Here is a 15,269-nt window from a genome sequence, read left to right on the forward strand (position 1 = left end):
TATGCTGCACAAAACCCGTTTGGAGTGCACACTGCACAGTTCCGGACTGGGTTTTCGCAGTTTAGCATCCCTTTAATGTAAGCGGCTCTCTTTTCGCGTATGGGAGCAATAACACCTTTACGGCACATATGCCAGCAACAGAGTTAGCAGTCACCTGTGTGTATTGAACTTTAGAACAAACTTGTAAGTGGAATTTCCTCCTCCGTTCTTTCCGCGGCGAAATATAGCTCCCTTAAGAAGCCTTTCTTCTTCCTTTTCCTTTTTCCTTTTCCCAGGGCAACTTCTTATGCTGTTCTCAAACGTCCTGTTCATATGACAGGATATTTCTGTACTCACAAGAGTCTCAATTTGCATATATCTCTTAGAAGTGCGTAAAACGCCGACGGTGCCGCCGTGAAATACACAGAAGAGACGATGTTGACACGTGCGCATACTTTGTATCGGATAAGTACTTTGCTCTTCTAACGGGATACCTTTCATTCCCCCCTTCAACAAGAGCGACATTGCATTCCAATCGTCGCGTACATTATTTTAACTGGTTCCTTTCGCAACAGTTGCGCAAAGTTATCTCATGAAGATCGCACAGATTTTAGTTTGTTATTTTTCTTTCTACGCACGTTACAAGATATGCATGCACAATGTTGAGTTTTATGGATTTTGTGCATTCAGATATTTATTTATTTATTTATTTAAAATGAAAAACCAATGATTGAAGGAGAAAATGAATGATAGGAAAGAAAGAGAAGAAGGAAGTAGTAACCCGTCGCGCATCGCCCGTCTCACGCAAGGTTTCTCGGGGCAAAGGGAGGAAAAACAGATAGTCATGTGCATACAGATAGTCGCGATGGCCGCTTCAGTTGCGGGAAATACCTCATGCAATCATCATCCTGTATATGTTACTACAATTAGGGCTGCAACCTCGCCAATGTGCTCAACCTGTGCTGGGAGAGATGGTTTAGGAAAAAATATTTCCAGGAGCAGTGCAGCAGGAGCGGGGCAGCTGCAAGCAATACTGCCCCGCGACCATTCGGCCGTGTTAGACACGATCTACCAAGGCAGACCGCATTAGCAAAGGTGCTCTCACCCTAAAAAGAAGAGGCTCCCTTCCCCCCCCCCCCCCCCCCCATGGCGTACGCGGAAGATTAGTACGCGAAGATTGGTATAGAGAAGCTTACATTCGTAGCAGGTTCTGATCGAATGCAACCGCTTTCGTGTGAGCCGGCAGGCGCTCCGTAGAGCCCTTGGACAGGGGAGGGGGGGATATAGGTCTATTGCAAAAGAAAAAAAAACAAAGAAACAGGGGAAAAGTTAGCCTGGCTCCAGAAGCCGACTTGCTATTCCCGCTTACAAAAAAGGAAAAATAAAAAGAAGAAAAAGAAATAAAAAAGAAAAGAGCGAAAGAAAAGAGGCGCAGTCACAGGCTCAGCGCGAGCCCTGTGTCAGTAAGGAAGCGTACCAGTTCCCTTCCGACGCACCACTGAATGGGGCGTTGCAGAGGGCCTAGTAGCGTTGCCAGCGAGACCTCCCTCAGCCCTAGGGTAGCTAGCCGCTCCATCAGAGTGGCACGGAGAGCGGCGAACAGGCGACAGTGGAGGAATAGGTGGGAAGTGTTGCCCTCGGTAGAGCAGGCTGCACATGTATAGGGGTGTCAAGCGTGCTGAGTTGAAAGAGCCGTGTTGGCGTTGGAGCCACGCTTAACCGCAGACGGTAGATAACAAACGCCTCCCTCCTCGTGATGTTTGGGGGAGGGACGTGTTGCATTTTTGGGTCGATGGAGTGCAGAAATGTATTGGGCGAGATGGCACGTTCTATGAAATCTTGGACACAGCGGAGAGCGTAAGCGACGTATTTGGAGCAGGCAGGCTAACATTGAAAGGGGGGTGCTGAGACTCAAGGCAGCCGTGGTATGAGCACGTTTCGCAGCAATGTCGGCACGGGTATTTCCGGGCAGCCCGATGTGACTGGGTACCCACTGGAGGCGTACGCTGTGGCCGAAAGCCAGGAGCTCGTTGTATCTGGCGATTACAAGCGTGCGGAGATCGCAAATAGCACTGCACCGGTACGACGCCAAGGTCTCCAATGCTGACTTGCTGTCCGTGAAGATGGACCACGAGTCGGCCTCTGAACCGGATGTGGCGTTGAGCGCTTCATAGATGGCTGTCAGTTCCGCTTCAGTGGATGAAGTTTCATGCGGCAGCCTGAAAGCCTGCGCAGTGTCGCTGTGAGGCATGTAGAAAGCTGCAGACGACGCGCCGTACACAATCGAGCCATTCGTGAAAATTGCTTTACGCTGACCTTGGACCGAGTTCAAATGGTCAAGAGCAAACTGGGGCGCAGCGAGGACAGGAGTGTCGTTTTTGCGGGACATGTCGGGAATATGCAGGTCCGTTGGAGGCGGCACGAGGGTCCACAAAGGTGGGGCGTATAGCAGGCGCGACGGAGGGGGCGGAAGAGACTGTGCCAGTCTGCAAACAGCAGCCCCGAAGGCTGAGTTTTCATACAGTAGGTGAATGTCCCGTAGGTAGTGGGCAGCATGTCGTGTGCGGTACCGCGCACAAGAGCGCAGGGTCTTCATGCCGCGTAGGACGTGGGCTGGCGTCTCTTTCGCCTCAGCCAAGACCAGGAAGGTGTCGGTCGTTTTGGGAACACCAAGGCACACACGAAGGCTTCGCGCCTGGATGTTCAAGCCCCTGGACAGGATCCATACACTCTTAGAAATGAACTTCACCACATAGCACGCTCCTAGCCAACCATCATCCCGAATGACAACGTTCTCGCCCCTGATTTGTTGAAAACGGGAGGAGGAGCCTATTTTGTGCCGTGCATAATGGGCACAAAATAGGCTCCTCCTCCCGTTTTCAACAAATCTAGAGCGAGAACGTTGTCATTTGGAGTGATGGTTGGCTAGGAGCGTGCTATGTGGTGAAGTTCATTTTTAAGAGTGTAGGAGATCCTTTGATGATGTGAAAGCGTCGGGTGATTGGCCTGCTTTCTATCGGCAGACTGCACAACGTTCACTAACATATTTGCGTAAGATTGTAGACGAGGAGACATCATTTTAGCACCTTACTGATCATGTGCTTTTACGTAATGGCTTTACAGTACATATTTTTCTTTATTACTCGCACCATCACCATCATCATTGTCGTCGTCGTGGTCATCATGTACGTGTTGTTGTTGTCATTGTTCAGTTGCGGGTAGCCACTAACTTGCGATATAGAGTGCATTGCCACCAAGGAAAGAAAGCAAACTTGTATATCTGTGGTTTCTTGTCTATGTCCCCTCACATAAATAACATTTCGTTATGGTAACGGCTGTTAGCTTACGATATTTGACGGAACACGTGATCTTGTCAGCACGGCTACGAACCTAATCCTGCACAACCTATGTACACACATAACGGACGAATCTTTAACTCGTCACTGTCGGGTTCTTCGGGAGCACCGCGGAAACCCCAGGTTAGGTCTTGGTTTGGGTGAGAGCCAATTGTTTATATTACACTTTGCTGGTCTTCTTTGCTTCTGATGGTGTAATAAAAACAGTATAAAGTGCTCCTACAGTGTACCGCATGTCGTTCTTGGGTTTAATACAGATAAACGTATAGCGATTCTACAAAGTTCGGTAACCCCGTTCTTTTTCGATACTCTAGTGTCGCCTACTTTTCTTAAATTTTACTTAGATTCCTTGCTAAAACTTCCATTTTGCAAATTACTACCTACTTAATCACCAGAAAGCGAGAGCTAGTCTCTCTTTCTTTATTATTATTTTTTTTTTTTTATGGGGCATAGGTACATACGTCAAAATTAAGGGTTGCACAGTAGGCTTTTTAATTTGACCGTTGTCCACTTGTCCGGGAGAAGCGAGAGAAAAAGTTGCCCATAGCAGCTTCAATCTCCGCGACGAAGAGATTTTGCGTTTTGCCTCAGTTCTGCCTCCCTCTCTTTTCCTTTTTCTTTTTCTTTTTCTTATTGTGCCCCTACAATTTCCAAATGGCCGGACGCCCTCCGTTGCTCTGGGTTAAATCATACGTCACAGGTAACGAAATTGTGGTTTTCGAAGGCTCCAACAACTCCCACCTACCCAACAATTATGCGTTTTAATTATTGCACTTTTACACACTTTTATTGCACACACAGGCGAAATATTATTCTCATGCAAAACAGCAGGAGGAACTGTAATTTCACATGTAGTACAGTATGGACATCCCAACATTTCCATAGGATATGGGCTCGGAAAACGTGTAGTACATATTCTGTTACTTGAAATCGCGTGACGTGTCGGTTCTTTTCTGGAGTGATTGTAATGATAGAATCATAGGCGCACATAAAGAAGAAAAAGTACGTACGCTCGATAGGGACGGTATCTCCTGTTCGAGAGAAATGCCAATCTTATTCCAGACGCGTGCCTTGACTTTTAGGTATTTCCATATCACGCCTCTTTGACATGGTGAGGATGTCACAGTTCGCGCTATATCATGTCATGTCATCATGTTCGGTTATCTTATATAGGAATTGCCCTGCTGGTGCTGAAATTTTCTATGTAGTGATCGTAGCCTCAGCGTTTTCTGCTCTTAGCGCTGCTTGCTCTTGCTCACGATGTCCGTAACGCATGTAATGCCTTGATTCCAGCGGACACCCTTCGAGGTTTTCGCGTGATGGTGGACAACACGGGACTGGTGTCGACATTTGATCGGTACTACGACGAGAACAACTACGGCATACCTCATGCCATAGAGGAAAACTTTCTGCACGCCTACATGTGTGCCTTGTATCCGATCACTGCCCCATCGAAGCGTGTTCTGAAGCTCGACTGTATGCAACCTGTTCTTGGCCAATACATAACTCTGCAGATATTCGGACGCCAGGACATACTGCGTTTCTGCGAGTTCAAGGTCTTCGGAGAAGGCAAGTGTTTTCGGAATACTTTTTGTTCCTACTGCTGTGTTATGACTAGGGTTCCGGGTCCTCGTATTGTACGAAAAAATCCGAAAAACAGACACCGGTAAAATGTAAAACATTTCAAACTTGTCCGGGAAACTCCGCTTTCGGGGGTTCCAGTACCTCATAAAGAAAAGCCACGATTATTGCTGATTAACGGCGTTTGTTTCCAAATATGTCGAAGATTATATCGCATCGCGGGTTATTTTCCCCTGCAACAAGGGAGGTTTGCTCTTCACTGGGCGAGGCAATCAACAAAACCTTCGTGAAGCATCTGTGTAATGTAGGTGAGCTCCATCCTTGCCAAAGATTGTGTATAGATTGGTGGCCCTTCTTCTTTATCCCCCACCCTCTTTTTCCTACTTTTGGTTTATGTATAGTGAGCCCTAATAAACGCGTCCTGGAGTAGCCAGTCCCGACTGTTTTGGGACTAACATCTGCACTTCTGTTTCTTTTCCAATCAATCAATCCTTGCATAGAGACACCTCGACATTGGGTTGTTTATTTAGTGACTGTACTCGACATGAGGGCATTTTGAGGTCATTTCGGCCATTTCCCAGGTCCACTTGGAAAACGTCCAGCGCCTATACGGAGTATACTGCAGTTAAATCCCCGGGCTAAATAACTCGCGAACTTGTGCACCAATCGAATAACTTTCTTTTTTACAAGTATCTGTACGATACTACCTACAAGCTGCGCACCGTGTGAATGAGTGGGAGGCGCTCATTATTTAAAATTCAAATGAATTTCGTGAAAAATATAACTTCTACAGGCCGCCATCGGGCGCCGCAATTATTTAGCCCGGGGATCTAACTGAGACACCCTGTACAGTGTTACATACCTGTATACGTATATGTTATATGTGTTGGTACATGCGTTGTGTGCCTATAGCCTTCTTTAAAGGGCAGGTAGTTGCAGCAGTGCAGACACCAGTGCAGTGGGACGCATACAGAGGCTGGGCCTTGCAACTATGTCAATCTTCAACGAATGCCAACTAATATGCGGGTTTCGATGTGTTTGCTTCGCTAGATGACCGTGATATACAGATGTCGTTGTCTGCAAGTTCCGACGCTTAACAATAAGCGTTCCCTTATCGACTGATTGACTGGAAAAAGAAAAAAAAGTGGAGCCTTAGCCTTAAACCACTCGGGACTGGTTACTCCATGACGCGTTAATTAGAGCATTAGCGTTCCCTGCAAGGCAGCTTCTCATTCTTTTTGTGAGCATGTCGTTTCACAACCTTCGATTCTTCTCCGAATTCCGGGTATTAACTCAGTTGTAAAAAACTAATAATAATAATGGCAAAAACCTTCAAAATTCTCGAAAAATACACTGTAAACTGAAAAACACCCTTATGGGTGTAAATGGCTTGTCCTATAACTGACACCTCTTTTTACACCATATGGTCTTAGAACACCCTTTTCAGAGGGTGTATTCTGTGTAAGACACCGTTTGAAAAGGTGCTTTTCCTTGAAAATGCTTTCTTTTGCACCCTTTAAACACCCTTTTAGGGGGGTGTTTAACAACTTTACACCCTCCTAGAAGGGTGTTTAACAACTTTACACCCTCCTAGAAGGGTGTTTAAAGGGTGCAAAAGAAAGCATTTTCAAGGAAAAGCACCCTTTCAAAAGGTGTCTTACACAGAATACACCCTTTGAAAAGGGTGTTCTAAGACCATATGGTGTAAAAAGAGGTGTCAGTTATAGGACAAGCCATTTACACCCATAAGGGTGTTTTTCAGTTTACAGTGTAGGACGCTTCGAAAAGCACACTCCGAATATGACAAACAATTAACTCCGAAAACTCGGAACCCTACACTCTTAAAAAAAGGGTGTACTTTAACTCCTTTCCTTGCCACATATATGACACCCTTTTGGAGAGTACAATTACGCTCAAAAGGGTGTCTCCTCACTTCCTAAAGGGAGTAGCATAACACCTTTCTCCCTACTGGAGAGTAATACGGTCGACCCCCGTTTATCCGGACTTCATTTATCCAGATCCCGCGGTATCCGGACAAAAGGCACGGGAACGGATTTTCCTCCATGTATTTTGTTCTCGTTTATCCGGACTTCAGCTTCCGGACTCGGACAAGAATTCCAGGGAACGAAAGTCGAAAATTCTTGTAATCCAGCTTCAGTTATCCGGACTACCGTGAGTAAGAGGAGACGCTGACCCCGCTTCGTCACCCTTTTCGCTGTGTTGGGGTTATTCCCGTCACACGTCAGGAACCTACATTCCTCCGTAGGGGAGACAACCGTGCATGATGGCCCCCTTTTCTGTTTGTGTGCGTTGGGTCACGTTGACCAGTCGAATCATTTTGAAATATCTCGAACAACTGTCAGGTTCTAGAGGGGAGAACTCCAACCCGAGGGCCTGCTGCTTACGGCCCGTTGGCCGATGAAGACATTCCCCTAGCTGAGCTGCGATCCCTGATGCAGAGGCTCACTGCGACTGCCGTAGATGATGCTGCGGTTTCTGACTACGTTGACGTTGATAAGGATGATGACGCGTGTGCAGCTATGACTGATGACGATGTGATTGCTGCTGTTGCCTCCGATGATGTGCAGCAAGACGGTGCCGATGACGCCAGTGCTCCGACATTGACACTTTGCGACCGCACTGACATTCTTCGAGCAGCGCAAGAGCGTGGCTCAACTCTATGCACTTAGCAAAAGTTTGCAGGAATCGAGTGCCTACACTACTATGTAACAGCTGTCGTCGAGATTTCTGTGTTTTAATTAAACCTTGTTCTGTAGGACGTTTCTATTCGGTCGTTTCATTTATCCGGATGCTCCGGTATCCGGACGATTTCGCCGGTTATATATGTGGCAAGGAAAGGAGTTAAAGTACACCCTTTTTTCTAAGAGTGTAGGTATGACTTACCTTGCACTGTCGCTTCAGCGTCACTCTTCGGGCATCCATTGTAGAGACGCTGAAGAAAGATCAGCGATAACAGCGTACACTTCAATTTTGGAAGGTTATCAATCCTAAAACAACAAAGTGCGTGCAGTTCGTTAACGACACCAGTGAACCAGTTCCCAGAAAATGACTGTGCCACTAGATTCAAAAATGCCTTTCCCTCTGTTTACAACCGCTGTCGAAACGTGCAGACTTCCAATAACGGGGGAGGGGGGGCGGTATGTTTAATGCGAAGTAAAAGAAAAAAGGGAAAGGAAAGGTTAGCCATGCTATTCCCAGAAAGCTATCAAGCAAACAAAAGAGGATACAAGCAACTGAGACACAGAAAATTATGATAAAAAAATACAGAATAAACAGCTGCTTCTCTAATCGTTGCGCATAGGACGTATCAGAGCATGTCCAGGAGTTTAGATTCCCGAAGGAATCGTGTCAGTGCAGACGTGACATCAGCTGAGTAGTGCCAAGTAGCACCGCGAGGGCGAAAGCTCTCAGTAGCCTAGATGAGCAAGGCGGCGCCGGAGACTCGACTGGTGATCTTCGTACCGCTGGCAGTCAAGGAGTATGTGTGGCACGTTAACGGTTATCATCCAATACTCGGTATTACTAGAGAGTGTTTGCACAGCGTTGATAATAGGGAGTTTTAGGAAACCGTGATCGCCCTCCGATTCCTTTTCCGTATTGCTATCAGCCAATCAGCTTTCACAGTAGCACTGGCCGATTAGCTGATAGCGATACATAAAAGGAATCCCATTCCTCTTTTCTGAATAACGCGTCCTGGAGTAGCCAGTCCCGAGTGGCTCGGGACTAACATCTCCTTTTTTTTTCTTTTACAAATCAATCAATCAATCGGAGGGCGATCACGGTGTCCTAAAACTCCCTAATGTGGCTTTCGAGAACCGTGTCTACCGCACCCAATCAACGGATAACATTCCTAGTCATGAATGTTGCCATTGGTTCCTGTATAGGTACAGTAGCTTCACGATGAACGGTCTACTAACACACTCAACACTCTAAGAAAAAAATGTCGAATTTTCTGTCCATCCCGGTAGAGTTGTATTGCAACCACATTTCTACTCAAACCAATTTTTATTTTTTGGATGTAACAGCAGGGTAGAAACAAACTACAGAGTAGAAGCTGTCGTCCTACCAGGTTGGGTAGGACCTTTATTTTTTACACTTTTTAGGTACACTTAGACACACTTTAGGTCGGTACTCTTTTTCTTTATTTTATTTTATTTTATTTTTTTCTTGGAGAAAACGTGAGAGAGAGGAGCAAGGGAAAGGGACGCTGCCGCTTATACCTGCGGAGGAGAAGACGCGTGTGGATTGGCGCGAGGTGGTAGAAGTACTGTCGTTCTACTAGCTTGGGTAGGAAATTCTACCTTTTTTTCTTAGAGTGTACTATCAGCACTGTCGGTATCGTCAAACGGATCGGCTGACCGGGACCTTGTGTAGTACGGACGGTATTAACGCCAAGGTCTTGAAGCAAATAAAGAACCCGTCGTACCTTTTTCAGACAAACAATTTTCCTCTGCCTCTAGACACAGGAGATGTTCCTTGTAATTGAAAATTAGGTAAAGTGATTCCTATTTCTAAGACTGGTGGACCCCATAACGTCGCTAATTACATACAAGTTTCCCTGCTTGTATGGACTCCCACCAAGACTGCTAGAATATGTTATTTATTCACATGTCATAAAATAATGTATTTTTTCCATACCAACAAGGACCCCGTGAAGCTTTCTCTTGTGAACCGAAGCTTGCCTCCTTCACACGCGATGTCGGTTCGTTTTCAGATACGAATGTCTGAAGCTAAAGCTTTTGATAGAATACAGCACGCTCTTTTTATACTAAGCTTTCCATATTAAACATAGATTGTTTATTCATCAGATGTCTGCGCAACTTTCTCAATGACCGTCAGCAGCAAGTCTACGCTAATAACAGTTATTCCAATTATATTGCGTTGTATGTGCCGTCCGTGTTAGGTCGTTAATTCCGTGAATCGTACCCAACTCGCTCGCACGTGCGCCCCTTTTGGAACATGTGTACGTCGTTTCAGCGCCCGTTCAGCCGAGACGAGAACATAAACTGGATGCACATAAACTCCTGAACCGTCTCCTTCACACGTGACATAGCCAGCGCGCTAACAACTGAGCCACGCGAGCTGGTCCCAGGGCCCGCTTGCACAAAAGTTGAGTATGAGTCTCTCACCCAGTCTCAATACGCTACGACGTTACGTCTCTGCCCAAGAAAGAAAGAAAAGGTTGGTGGTGGTGGTGGTGGTGGTGGTGGTGACGGTGAAAGGGCTTGCCATTGTTGTTTGAGAAAGCAAGTGACAAAGCGACTGTCCACTCAGAAAGCAGCAATGAGGGGGCATCGTTCGCAGACAGGCCACACTGCTATAATGAAAAAAATGAAGCAACGTGGTGGTGGTGGCGCTTCTGAAAGTGCTCGCCGTTGTCGACCTTTTGTGAACCTCACGTGTTGCGGTACCTTATTTGAGAGCTACCCAATCGCTTCTGTCGCATTCACTGCGATCATGTAATGAGTCAATTCGCTAGGATAGCGCATCGAATTCAATCCGCCAAAGAGACGTGAATCTAGGCGGTAGATGCCCATTGAAAGTGTGCAAGAAGATGCGCATCGATAACAAAAGGAGGATTACAGGAAGACGTATGAGACGAAGAAGTAGCTCAGGTGGCTGCGGGGTAGTTGACCTGTGCGAAGAAGGTGATTTTGAGGAATGGCGACGGAAACAACAGTTCCGGAAGTGCAGAGCTCTATATTTTCAATGTGACACAATTCCACATAGTGCCATCGGTCCAAACGCGATGCGCATCCAAGTAAACGGTGGCGCATCGTCTTCATTCCACTCGATTCCATGAGCTTCTGTCGCAGCGATGTAAACGGTGCTAATGAGACCGTTTTACGTGCACGAGGGGAAGGAAAAAGCTGAGGGGTGCGCGAAAGGCTAACCTGCTTGCATAGCATATAGCATGGGCGCGCTATGTGGCGACTCCAGAATCAAAAGAGTCATGACTCAATCCACTAAACGGCCAAGCGCACTTCCGGTGCTCGTAAATCGAGTCAAAATTTCTGAGACCATCTCGAAAGCTGTGTCACGGAGTCAAAGAGACGGGGACGGAAGCGAAGTGACGTAGTTCCGCCAGCTAGCAGACGAGACGCGTTTTGGCGCATAGATGCCTGCATGGATGCTCGTTTGACCTGCACGTAATTACAAAGATGAACGATGTTCAAAAGAATCAATCAATAATCAGTTGATCGATCCACTAAGGGATAAAGGCGATGATAGTTGGTAAATGATCATTAAAGGTGTTAAGTTGAGAGTACGCAGTTGTCATGGTAGTGCCCTTGTCCTCGTCCGTGTCCTTTGGGCTGTGCTATGCAAGTATAAGTGATCGATCCACGTCACGAAACTTACCATCGCTGGTCGCACGCGTTAGCGTTGGTGTGAGCGACACTGCGTGTGAGCAACGACTCAGTCTTTAGCAAAATCAATTTATTCCATGATCCGCTTTTAAAAATCGCGTGCCTGCAGTGTCTGTCAAAACCCCGAAGCGAAAATAGCTGTGAGCAGAAGCGTGTATGCTCGCCATGCAGGCGAGTATTTGGAGCGTCAAGCAGAGGCCCTTTGGAGTGAGCACGCGCTCGCTGCTCGTACAGGAAGCGCTGCCGAAGTTGTTGATATTGAGTCCAAATTGAGTTGAGATTGAGTATGCAAACGAGCCATGCATATGTTTTTCGTTGTTGGCACATCGGCGCACTTTATTTTCAAGAAACAAATCAATTCCGGAAGTAAACAATCACGGTCGTCGTGCATATTACAACAAAGATTTATGCGCTTCCGGAACGGTCCATATAGCATATGTACTTCTCATCATAGATAAACCATAAAATAAAATAGATCGAACCATAAAATAAAATAGATGTGCTAAAGCAAAGCGGAGCCATGAAGATTGTTTGTGTAAATATGTATCTGAGAGTGTCTGTTGAAGACGTTCCAGAAGAAGTGCGTGATAAGGCAGCGCAAGAGAGCACACGCATAGGTGGACGGCATAAAAAGTTGTCCCGGAGCAAAATTCGTCTCCTTTGCGCTTTCCTTTCTTTCCTTGCTCACAGTTGTCTGGCGACGTAAAGCCCCGAATTATTATCTTTCCACGCTGTTTCCCTTTCACTTTTACTCAAGCACAAAATATTCAAATTCGGTGGGCCTTTAAGTTTTAGGAATTGAGATAAGTGCGACGTCATTACGGCTCCGCATAATAAGCCTTTAGAATTGCATTCGGAATTCCGACGGAAAAAAACTGGAAATAGCCTACAACAGTTTTTGTTTCTTTCAAAGTTTGGGCTTTACGCAGCTACAAAACGCGTATGTAATTACGAGATGGCAATACCTTATCTTTCTGTATTGGTTCTATGTCTTCCTCCTCTTTGCTATGAAAGTGTCCATTATTCCGCCACAAGAAGTGCCATTTACTCTTCCGACCTTCCTTCTGGTTTCTTTCTTTCCTTCCCCAAAGAGAGGGCACTTTTCAGCCAACTTCCTTCTTTCCCTCTCGCATCGTCCTTTCTCATTTCGACTTACAATCGGACCTCGGCAGTTTTGACTCTCGGTCGGTCAAGTTGACTCACCGCCAGAGGTGGGCACCCTCACGAGGCCGTGCGAGGGTGAGGGTTTCCTCACCCTCACCTCACAATATTTGAGGTGAGGTGAGGTGCGGGCCAATTTTTCTGGTGATGTTTGAGGTGAGGTGAGGAACATCTTCAAAAAAAATTGAGGTGAGGTGAGGAAAAATTTATGAACACACACTTTATGAAAACTTTTCCAGCGCGTACACAGGATATCTTTCCTTCTTTTCCGCAGCTTCTGTCTCTCATCTGGGCTGAGACTGCCCTCATCTATCGCCGCTGATCTGACGCCCGACCTTGCGCGCCGTTCGCATCCCGCAATTGAACCTCAATATCCGCGCAACTTTTATCGGTATAACAATCGTTCCACGAAGCTTTTCTGTGATTGACTAGGCCAAATCCTCCAGCAAGAAGAAAAAAAAAAAAGAGCGTTCCATTGACTAAGCAATTTAATGAGTTCAATTTCGAAAATGTATTTCAATGGCAAATTGATGAAACTATTTGTATTTGGTGACAAACTAAATGTCCAGAAGAAAGTTGTTTACCCCATATTTTTCTGTTAAGCCGTTTTCTTATAATGGCCAAATGACACGTTTCATGCCGCACCCTGTATGCACTCACGCTTGAGGTATATGCATTTACATTCGTAGTCACTCAAATCCAACACGCATGGAATACACAATCTTCACATCGAATACACAAATAGCTTTAAAAAACTCAGGTGAGGAAAATTTTTGAGGTGAGGTGAGGAAAAGTCTAAAAAATTCCTTTCAGGTGAGGTGAGGCGAGGAAAAATTTTCAAAAAAGATTTGAGGTGAGGTGAGGAAAATTTTTCAATAAAAAATTGAGGTGAGGTGAGGAAAAAATGTAAGAAAAATTTTGAGGTGAGGTGAGGTGAGGAAAATTTTTCTCCCAGAAAATTGAGGTGAGGGCGAGGCTAGCGAGGAGAAACGCCCATCTCTGCTCACCGCCCGCCCAGTCCTCGGCTCGCTCACTCACACTTACTCACCGTCCGCTCAGCTTTCGGCTCGCTCACTCACCGGCCGATCAGTTCTCGACTCGCTAACTCACGCTCACTCACTGCCCGCTCAGCTCTCGGCTCGCTCACCCGCACTCACTCACCGCCCGCTCACCTCTAGGCTCGCTCGCTCACTTTCAGTTCAGCTCTGTGTCATCGTTTGTGCTGTTTTTAGTTATTTTCTCACTCACACTCACGTTATTGCTTTCCACGAAGAAGCAGTCGTTGCGTCGCCCATGAACGAGCGCTGAGAACGCAGTGAGTTTGCACGGAGTGTATGCGCCATGGGCCATGTATTGACTGCGGCAAACTAAGGCCCTTCTTCGTCGGTGAAGGTTAACGTCCCATGCGAGAGAGGAAAACAAAGCGCGGGAGGCAGCCATTCAGAAGTGGGCGCATTGAGATGGCTATACTGTAACTGGAGCTAAAAGGGGCAACGCGCCGCCCGCCCATTACCATGAAGGGAATGCAGGACACCGAGCGTCGATGTTCGTTTGCGATGTAGTGCGCTGTGCGTCGTGCTGCTGCGCCAGCGGACATTTCGCGTCGTGTCAGGTGGTACCAGGGCAATGGGGGCAGCGTGAGGCATTGCCGCGAGCGTCTCCCAGAATGCGAGTGAACCCAGCTGGAGCACGACCCGCGCATGGGGCGTATTTCAGGGCGTAAAACTGGGACACGCGAGTAGGGATTTTCCAAGCACCCCCACACCCCCTAACACCGCCCCCAAAAATTTTGCTCGACACCTCCCCAGAAATTTCTTGTCGGACGCCCCGCAGGAGGGTACGATGTCCCTTTAACTCTCCGAAATGTGCTCGTTCTTCCTGCCTTTTTTGTGGCTGGTCCAACCATTATGCACACACGTCGCCTTCTTTTGCGTTTTGAAGTTATAGGTCTTGTTTCTTCACCTGTCTCTTAAGTTCATCTAGGACATCTTTATCGAACTTTCGAGTTTCACAGATTGAACTAGTCAATCTGTCAGTAGCCTCAGATTCAAAACACAACAAACTGCGCAATCAAGCCCGTTAATAAAAGATTGACGTTTACGGGGGACTGTATTTCGCGGAATCAAATCGTATTGACACGGTGTGGCAAAATAAAAAAATGAGAGGAGGAGAAAGAACAAACAAAAGAGATTGGTGACCGAAGTAGAACTGCGCAAGTGTACGTCTGCATGCTTGATGAAACTCTGGAAAGTGTTGAGAATGCACTATGAGGTCGCCGTCATTGGCCTGCATATTAGTCTCAGCACGTGCCATAACCCAACCAGGGTTAAGTGGTTACAGACAACTGCGGCATTTTTTCGTTTTTTTTTTTTTTTATAACAATACCAGGTGCGTTACACCGAGGGCTAGGATGACCATTTTTGCTCACCTGCCTTCAGAGGGGTGTCTATTGCTGTCTTCGACTGCCTACATGCAGTACAGTGCTGATGTAATGACGACAAGGGGGAACACTCCCTTACATTCCGCCAGCACCCTCCCCCCCCCCCCCGCCCCAAAGAAAATGAAAGTCCTGGGAAAGTCCCTGCACGCGAGCCAAACCCCACGTCGTGAAACGGGGAACTCGCGGAGAAATAGAAAAATCACGAAGGGTTGTCAGTAGGTGTGCAGTATGCAAAACATAATAAAACATATACAGTAAAAATGTTAGTGCCTTCCCTCTACTCCTATTATTGTTTTCATTCCCTTGAAGTTTGACATGCCTTTTTGAGAGGATTGCCATAACAACGATACAACACGTGGAGAG

The 15,269-nt window shown here is 46.6% G+C and overlaps 1 pseudogene; it reads left to right on the top strand.

Annotated features, from left to right (window-relative positions):
- Positions 1-15,269, top strand: part of LOC135384932 (uncharacterized) — a 195,626-nt pseudogene that overhangs the window by 140,494 nt on the left and 39,863 nt on the right.

The sequence above is a fragment of the Ornithodoros turicata genome, chromosome 2 (assembly GCF_037126465.1).
Source record: "Ornithodoros turicata isolate Travis chromosome 2, ASM3712646v1, whole genome shotgun sequence".
Classification (NCBI taxonomy): Eukaryota; Metazoa; Arthropoda; class Arachnida; order Ixodida; family Argasidae; genus Ornithodoros; species Ornithodoros turicata.